A 9,818-nucleotide genomic window follows, 5' to 3' on the forward strand; every position below is an offset into this window, starting at 1 on the left:
CCTTGCTGGTACACACCATAGTGCAGAGGAAAATCAAGCTGCTTGTAGACTTGGACGCATACTTAAGTTAATATATTATGCATTCCACATTGATAAGATAATCCACAGAATGCCACGAAAACGTTGCCCAAACCAGAACGCTCAGTCCTCCGGCTTGCACCCTTCCTACGATTGTTGCAGGGTGATTGCTTTGAGATGTTTCACGCCGATGGAACGTTAAAAGTGATTCATCTGTAAAAAGACTCCTTTCGCCACTCAGAGAACGTCCACTTGCAGTATTGGTGCACAAATTCAAGCCTTAATCGCTTGTGAACAGCGAGATATAGGCGTGTGCTGTGGAGGTCCAATATATCACCCACTGCAATTGCTGCCATTTGCCATCTGGGAGTGGTTACTGTTTGTTTACGTCGAACACAGGTGGTTATCACATAAATTTCCAGAACCGTGTATTTCTTTAAAGTTAGTACCCCCATTAGTCTGTTGGTTATTTACAGTGTTACATTTACACTTACACAATCATGATTTCGGCTTCAAAGTGCCATTATCAAGTGTTTTAAGTGTTATGAATTGACTAAAATCGCATACTGTCGTATTAAAATACACTATTAGACACAGTGTCTAAGAGTCGATACTTCTGGCAGAGCCTACTGCTTTGTTTCGTTACTGAGTACATCATCTTCACTGAAATAGAAAGATGGTGGACTCAGTAATGAAACAAAGCAGTAGACTCTGCCAGAAATATCGAGTCTTCGACAGTGTGTCTAATAGTGTATTTTAATACGACAGTATGCCATCTTAGGCAATTTACAACACTTAAACACTTGATAATGGCACTTTGAAGCCGAAATCATGATTATGTAAATGTAAATGCAACACTGTAAATAAACAACAGTCTAACAGTCTTCATCATCATTTCATCCCATCCCGCGCGCAGGTCGCCCAATGTGGCGTCGAATGTAATAAGACCAGCACCAAGGCGGCCAGACCTGCCCCGCAAGGGACCTCCCGGCCAATGACGCCAAACGCTCATTTCCATTTCCACTACTTTGAAAATGGTTGTCCTAAAGCTTTGTGCAGCGTAAGTAAGAACAGTGAGGGAACCGAATAACGCAGGTAAACTGCATGCAGAAATAATGCTACCTGTTAACTATCAAATGCAAATTAGACTGTCTAGTAACACCTGTCAAAAGCGCGGACGGCTGCGAGACAAACAGGAAGAGAGTGAATGAGATTCTGAAAAGTTCTGACTGGGATGTGGGGCCTTACCGACTACGGTGCAGTGGACAGCTTGCGCTGAGTTTTTCGCTTGGGATCTATTGTGTGAACAGCCTGATGGAGGTCGTCCCACAGATACTCGATTGAGTATAAATCCAGGGAGTTTCGTGACCAAAGGAGTACGGTAAACTCATCTTGATGCTCTTTGAACCGCTGTCCCTCTGTTCTGCTGGTAGACGCCATCGTGACGAGAGAAAAAAAAGGACTGCCTGTAAGGGTGGAGATTGTCCCCAAGGATCGATACACATTTGTGTGCATGCACTGTGCCTTCCACAATAATAAGATGACCTAGGGAATGCCACGAAAATATTCCCCAGATCGTAAGGCTGCCCCTCTGGCCTGAACCCTATAAAATAAGTACATACAATGAAAATCGTAGAGTATAACGTATTATCCAAGAACATAAGCGATACATGTATTACAAAGATGTACGGGCGAAAGAACGCTACGAGGCAGCTATATCGCTGAGACAGAGTAGGTGTAAGTAAGAGCTTATGTTAGGTGGGGAATAAACTGTTGCTCGGGAGTAGCAGGGGTAGAGTGCCAAAGGCTGGCGGAGTCTGTTGCGATGCTCCGGAGTGGGCAGTCGCTTAGTATTCAAATATTCAGTGTAATAATTTCAGCTCTTGCAACTGTAGTTAGTTTAGTAGTGCTGAGAGCAGAACAACGCGTTATCCAAGGCGACACCAGTACGATGTAAGAAATTTATTTCACACGCTTTATGGATTTTCGCACAGGTACCACTAGATCTCTAATTTGTCATTATCGCGCACAGGTTTTAATTGATTTTGGTTTACTGGTATTGCTTTCTTGCCAGTAGACAGATTGTTTAAAACAGGGTCAAGTAAATAAAAATGGCTCTGAGCACTATGGGACTTAACATCTATGGTCATCAGTCCCCTAGAACTTAGAACTACTTAAACGTAACTAACCTAAGGACAGCGCACAACACCCAGCCATCACGAGGCAGAGAAAATCCCTGACCCCGCCGGGAATCGAACCCGGGAACCCGGGTGTGGGAAGCGAGGACGCTACCGCACGACCACGAGATGCGGGCGTCAAGTAAATAAACAGATACAAGTGATAAGGTTCGCACGGAGCACACCACTTGATATAACTGTTCTTTAATAGACATAAACATCACATCTCAATTAAGACGTAAACTTTACAACGCTGCCGACGATTGTTGCGTGGATTTTGCTTTCGGACGTTTCTCGCCGGCTACGACAATGCCTCTAAATGGTTCAAATGGCTCTGAGCACTATGGGACTTAACATCTGAGGTCATCAGTCCCCTAGAACTTCGAACTACTTAAACCTAACTAACCTAAGGACATCACACACATCCACGCCCGAGGCAGGATTCGAACCTGCGACCGTAGCAGTCGTGCGGTTCCAGACTGAAGCGCCTAGAACCGCTCGGCCACTCCAGCCGGCACAATCCAACTATACATACATATGAAGATGGTATCTTTTCTCCATCTTCATATGTATATATAGTTAAGGCTCACCGGCCATTTGACCATCTTCTTCTGTGCGGATGCACAAACAGTACCCGAACTATTACGGGAATCGGTAAAAACCCGCGAGCAATGAGTATAATGGGCAGGGACACTATGAATATAGTGCGGGACAATAAGCTGAGAATGTGGGTCTCACGGGAAGCGTACCAGAGATAAATCCCTGCAGTCGCACTATCCTCTGTGTCCTCGGTGGCTCAGATGGATAGAGCGACTGCCATGTAAGCAGGAGATCCCGGGTTCGAGTCCCGGTTGGAGCACACATTTTCAACTGTCCCCATTGACATTCATCAACGCGTGTATGCAGCTAGGGGTATTCATTTCACTGTAATGCCTCAACTGTCTGATGGGACATGTAGCGCTATTGATCTGAAAAGGCAAACTGTCGCCATTCAGTGGACAAACAGCTGTGGAACTGGTGTGCCAATCCCAGCCTTCCTCGCCGATTAACAGCAGTCAGCATGGGTGCACGAATCGAGCGCCTGTGCGGAGACCCACACGCAGTAATGTTCGTTCAGGAGACACAGTTTGCAGCCCCCTTGGATCATGTGGGCGGTCAGCAGGTCAACAGCTGCACTCCCTTGGTCACCAGTCACAGCGCCGCAAGCCGGCGGCAAGCGCCCCGGCAGCGCGTGTGTGGCGCGACTTCGCCTCGCCGACGCCGGCAGCGGCAGCGTAATGCGCCAAGTTGCGGACAGAGAGCATCCAGGGAGCCCCGGGGATTGGGCCGCGTCGCCCGTGCAGAGCCTCCATTACGGCGGCCGTCGCCGCGTCACCACGTGTCCCTCATTTGCATAATTGTCTTTTCTGTGTGTTCAAGTGGTGTGAAATTAACCAAATGGAAATCAATGTTAGGAACGGTAACTTTATGCAAATTCGCGTGTCGCGTACGAGCGCGCTAGCTCGCCCGACACGCTCGAGCAGCGCAGATCCACCGCGCTCGGCGGCGGGCGCCGCGGCGAGAAAATGATCTTCGCGAGCCGCGCAGCGCTGACGACATACCTCCAGAGTAACTGCGAATGGAACGAGCTGCCAACAGCGCAACTGAGTGCCAGAAGCAACTCGAGTCTAATGTCTTCATACACCAAGTTCCTTACCAATCACAAGCAATTCAGTACTCGCAATTAATGTACTCTGTGATCAGTTTCGAAATACTACAGTTTGTTGAGGGTCGTCGTGGCTGTCAAATTTCATTAGTGTCAAGTACAGATGAACGCAACTTAGTGACGATGCGTATGAGACAAGACCGACGGAAGGTGGCTTGGGCAAGCAAACTCAGTGGTATGCCATCTGATGTTTTCCTGCCGTGTTTCTAACTTGGAGAGCCTGCCGTCGTGGCCGAGCGGTTGTAGGCGCTTCAGTCAAGAACCGCGCTTCTGCTACGGTCGCAGGTTCAAATCCTGCCTCGGGCATGGATGTGTGTGATGTCCTTAGGTTAGTTAGGTTTTAGTAGTTCTAAGTGTAGGTGACTGACGACCTGAGATGTTAAGTCCCATAGTGCTCTGAGCCATTTAACTTGTAGAATTCTCGGGTGTCCAGCCGGATAACGGATGTAATTATTCCACGATATTTCTGAAAACAGACTTGTCTCCACCTTCAGGTAGTCCATGATGACTACTGCTCCGCTCCTGTGGACGCCGCCAGGAGCAGAGTAGCAGTCATCAGGAACCACGTGAATATGGCGATAAGTCTGTTTGCTGAAATATTTTGGAGTAATAACAACGGCACTCGGCCGGACACCAGAGAATTCCACAAACTTGGCAGTGTCAACACGTAATAGGGAAAGCAGTGGTCCTGCGATCTTTGCGAGAAGGTTACTGTAGGGAGACAGCGTGTCTCTTTCTAGATAACAGAAGATCTGGCAGGAGATGAAACACGGACGTGCTAGCAAGGCTGCAAGTATTTGAAAACCACTCCAATCGGGGTTGGAAATTGTCAGAATTTAGGGATGCAGTAAGGTAAAACACAAGATATGTGACGCGAAAGCCTGAAAACGTGAATCTAATAAGGGGCCATCACAAGTACGAGGGGCAGCGCAACAGTTATCGCAGTGCAGGAAGAGTCGACACGGAGGACACGCCTATGAGCCTCAGCTTCACAGGGCTGAGTGACAATGCGAAATTTCTAAAACTTTAGGTGCCGGAACACAGCTCTTCAACGGTACACCTCCCCCTCCCCATCTAATCATAAAAATCACAAGTTTCCAATTTTGAAGGCTGAACGTCGAACTATGTTCTAACAAAGTTGTGGGAAAGGGGAAAGAATTTTGAGTGCCATGGGCAAAGCGGTGGCAGGTGAACGATGTTTATGTATCCGCTCTAAAGGCTGCCATCTTTCCCTCACGAGTGTGCCGTTCGCGCAGTTGATCAGCAGCTTGGCATAAAAACTTCCTGGTTGGTTAAAACTGTGTCCCGCACCGAGACTCGAACACGTGACCTTCGTCGTTCGGGGGCAATTGCTCAACTGATCTATTTCTTATACGCTAGCGTCCTGCACCCTTTTTCTGACGCTGCCCCCCACTCTTTTTTATTTTATTTATTTCTTTAATTTTTTTTTTTTTTTTTTTTTTGGAGGATTCACAGCGAATGTCAGGATGGGGGAGGGGGGGGGGGGGGAAGGGCCAGGTGTCTCGACCTGAGGCTCGACCACGACGTCCTCAACACTCGTGGCTACCACTGGGTAAGGTTAGGAACTGTATAGAATTTTTTCTGTTATTATTTATTTATTGTTTTTATATTTATTTGTATTATTAATATACATATACTTTTTGTCCCAGCTGTGCACAGTAATGGTATACTTCCCCAACGGTTCAAGGCCCGCCAACACTGGGGACATGACAAGAAACAGAAACAAAACAGGAGGAATAAAGAAGGAAACAAGAGAGATAAGTTGCGAGATGTACCGACTGAGCTACCCAAGCACCTCTCATGACCCGTGATGAACTGCTGTTGAAAGCAAAGCTATGTGGAAGCTGCGTGAGTCTTGCTTGGGTAGCTCTAGCAGTAGAGCACTGACTCCCTAAGGCAGAAGTCCCAAGTTCGAGTCTCGGGCCAGCACACGGCTTTAATCTTCCAGGAATCTTCGTATCAACGCACACTCTGCCGCTGAGTGAAAATTTCGTTCTGAGAACTATTTCATAAATTACGACACGTAAGAAACAAGAATTTGTGATTATACAAAGGCTCATGTTCAAATACCCAGTACCTTATTTATTTATCACAGACAAATGCAAAACATGACGCCGTGTTTCTGGATCACTGACGCTTCTGGCAGCCATAAACCTAAGGCGATATGTACCTATCACAGCTACAGAACGAAAACAAACTTATGTTGGTTATACAGTACATCTGTGGGGTTGCTGTCATTCTAAACAAAGGACTGTCGACACGAAGGTTGCCGATACATACCGATCACAATATTGGTACCAAGTTGGTCACCCATTTCAAGTTCACTGGTACCGGCGCAGCGGCAAATTATAGTTACTTTGCGATTTAATACAAGTGAAAAAAATCCTAGGAGATATAGGAACACCGTTCCGGTGCTTTCTGGCCGAAATTATGCTCTGATGAGTGTCATACAGCAGTAAGCAGTATTCATCTTTTGGATTTGTAGCTCTCGTCCTTTCTTTCCGCCTTTGCAATTAAATTGTAGGCTATGGGTTCCGCCTTTTTACAAACAAACTGCTTGGGAAGTAAAAAGGCGTTTATAAAGAAATAAATTGCATTAATATATGTGTTCAGTGTCCACGGAATCCAAAAGAAGAAGGATCGGCCACAACAAAACATGACAAACCATCACTGCAGGACACTATAGAGTTGGTCCTGCAAAACAACTTAATGTAAAATCACGTTTTTCAATAAAGAAAAAAACACTGATGATGGCACAGATGTGTTGAAACATGTTGGGATAAAAACAAAAGGAGGTGTGTCTGCAAAAAGGCGGAACCCATAGCAGCAAGCAGTCTGCGAAGAGGACTGTACTCCATTTCGGAGAGCACCTGACTTGATAAGTGTAGAGCAACAGAAATATTGATTGTGTTTGTGTGTGGCCTTCAGATTATAGTTGCAAGATCTATCTGCATTTGTCTGTATTAATGAGCTTAGGCACTTATTCACTAATGAGTTAGAACGAGTTGTACTACAGTAGCCGTTTACGATCAAGATGAATAACTAAGGGAAAAGAGTGAGATAGATGTATCCTCCTCTAGAACTAAGCAGAACGTGTCATGAAACAGAACTCATGTCTGGTGACTAGGAACCAATGTTGTTAGAATAATCGGAACAGTGCGCCATAAATGTCTCTTACAGATGTCACGCCAGCGAACCGTAAGACAAAAGCCACTTTAAGACACCTCTCCTAGTAAGGTATATACGTGAAGTAAATGGCTGAACTGTTTATACAATACCTATTTGAAATTCAGAATACTTCCAGGTGTAGTAACAGTCGTCTCTGTTCAAGTCACCTGTCCTAACTCCTGAAGAAGGCTTCAGCTCCCTCTCGCTTCTTACGGCTTTTTAAAAGGAGCAAGCCCACAATTCAATGTTACTTCTGTCCGCAGCTAATGGGGCTGCGACAGGGTGCCATTTTCTGCACCCTTACTAATGATCGATGTTAACATCTCAGTGACGGTGGCTGCGATATAGCTCATGCTCTAGAATGTTCTGGAAGTAACAGTTACACGCCAAAGATCGGTAGACAGTGCATGCTCGAGATAAGAGTCGGTAATCAGTGGTCAAGGGGGACGGTCGAACTGCGGCACCGCAAGGGCGGAGAAAAATTTGCTTTTGAAATACAATGAATCTGAAAGTGATGAAGAAAAGTATTTGAGTCGTGTTCGTGACTGAAAGTTCATGGGAAATAAAAAGTATCTAGAATCGTGACTTTTGAGCAATTTGAAGGTCGTAGAGTATTACGTGGCCAACGGCCGTGCCGCAGTGGTAACACCGGTTCCCGTCAGATCACCGAAGTTAAGCGCTGTCGGGCTGGGCTAGCACTTGGATGGGTAACCATCCGGTTTGCCGAGCGCTGTTGACAAGCGGGGTGCACTCAGTACTTGTGAGGCAACCTGAGGAGCTACTTGTTGAGAAGTAGCGGCTCCGGTCTCGGAAACTGACATACGGCTGGGAGAGCGGTGTGCTGACCACGTGCCCCTCCATATCCTCATGTAGTGACGCCTGTGGGCTGAGGATGACACGGCGGCCGGTGGGTACTGTTGGGTTTTCCGAGGCATGTTCGGACGGAGAGAGAGAGAGAGCACTGCGTGAATGGAAAAAATTTCGCCGGCATGTTCTACATACTGTCACGGTACACGGTCACATGTGTCAATAATTCTTTATTGCATCAATGAAACCAGAAAAAAATAGACGCTTTGCATCCACAAGACAGCAACAAAGAATGTGTTTCCAACTCTGTTTTCTGAATACATAGCGTCTGTTCCGGATTTAGTGGATACAGTAGGAGCTTGTCTTCGTTTAACATGCTCTCTCACAGGATGTGGAGTATAAGGATACAATTTTAATAATCCGAAATTTTACTAATGAAGATGAATGGAAAAAAAAATTATTATATGTAAAACAGCTTGCAAGTCGCGGCCGTAATTACTCTATCAATATCTCACGGAGTCAGCAACGTGATTATTGATAGCCAACAAGATAACTCTTTCCTCCCTTATACAATGGCCTTACGTTGATTACCAGACATCTGAACAATAAAACTATCTCATCAAAAAAGACGCGTCACATGTGATAAATACCCACAGAGAAGTGTGATGATGTGATTACCTATACAGTCGAACAATATAATAGATTCGTCTGCTGCGAAGGAAATGCTCAAATACTGACATTTCGTAGTATCGAGCATTGAGAAGCGAAAATACTCTGTAAACATACACTCTATGAGCTACGGTTTCTGAGATACTATCTAAACTCAAAGCGTTTGCTATGTTGGTCACTTGAATGCAGCTGTTGCCTGTGAAGAGGGTTGCACACCACCTACACACCGAGACGGAAGTGTCTCTCGTTTCCACTTACGCAATCTACTGGTGTAGTTTCTATTTTCCGGATCACACACCCGCATCCAGTCATCACCAGCGTATGCAGTACCTTGAGTAAAGCGCTTACTCTAAGCATCTGTAAATCGGTATAACTTAAGACGAGCCGATTCAACAGATGCTCTTTACTATTGGATAAACGTTTCCCCGCAACAAAATCAATAATCGTTGCAACTCCCTTACACGGTTACGCTAAAACGCTGCTGTTGACATAACTTACCAGAATCGTTTCTCGGTTATCGTTCGGTGCGATAGTTTTGACAGTTCGACTATTATACACCAGGACGTGTTGCTACAGAATTCTGAGGATGTATCCCTTGGTAACGAGAGCTGGAACACACAGCACTACAAATTGTTCACAATCTGTGGTACAGGATCTCTATGAAACGTATCCTGGATAGGATTTCTACCATGTTGTTGTATCTCCATAAAGACATCTCGTTCTTCCTTCATTAGATTATTGTGTACGGGTCTGGCTGAATCCTTAGGTTCCAGGAAAAATGGAAACACCGGATGATATACGTTTCGTGTTTTAATAGTTCGTCAGACTATAGATGCCAACTCTGATGAGCGACGCATGATACAGCTACATGTTAACAAAATGCACTGCGATTGCTGTCCACAGCTTCAAACAATAGCTCCGGAAAGAAAGAGACAGTAAGCTAGAAGTAACGATTTATTTATATAATGTAATTGAATCATTCCTTAGCAATTGTACATCATAAAGGATTGAGAAGGTACATTTACGTGATTTTTCATCCACGATTAGATCAGGAATTTTCTAAATGGGCATTGCTTAAGATGAAATGATTTCATAGATCCTCTTCTCTTATAAATAAAAATCTACCCACGACAAGATCAGTAACAGCCCCGACTGTCACCTACCCGTTCGTGATAATAATATCGTTGACATTAATTGCTGTGTCGTTTCTCCGTCATTATTTGGCGCGATACCATTTGTATTGCTAAATGGCT

At 45.3% G+C, this 9,818-nt stretch overlaps 1 pseudogene; it reads left to right on the forward strand.

Annotated features, from left to right (window-relative positions):
- The first annotated feature begins 7,710 nt into the window (after positions 1-7,710).
- Positions 7,711-7,828, forward strand: LOC126200118 (5S ribosomal RNA; annotated as a pseudogene).
- Positions 7,829-9,818: the final 1,990 nt, after the last annotated feature.

This window comes from Schistocerca nitens, chromosome 8 (assembly GCF_023898315.1).
Source record: "Schistocerca nitens isolate TAMUIC-IGC-003100 chromosome 8, iqSchNite1.1, whole genome shotgun sequence".
NCBI lineage: Eukaryota > Metazoa > Arthropoda > Insecta > Orthoptera > Acrididae > Schistocerca > Schistocerca nitens.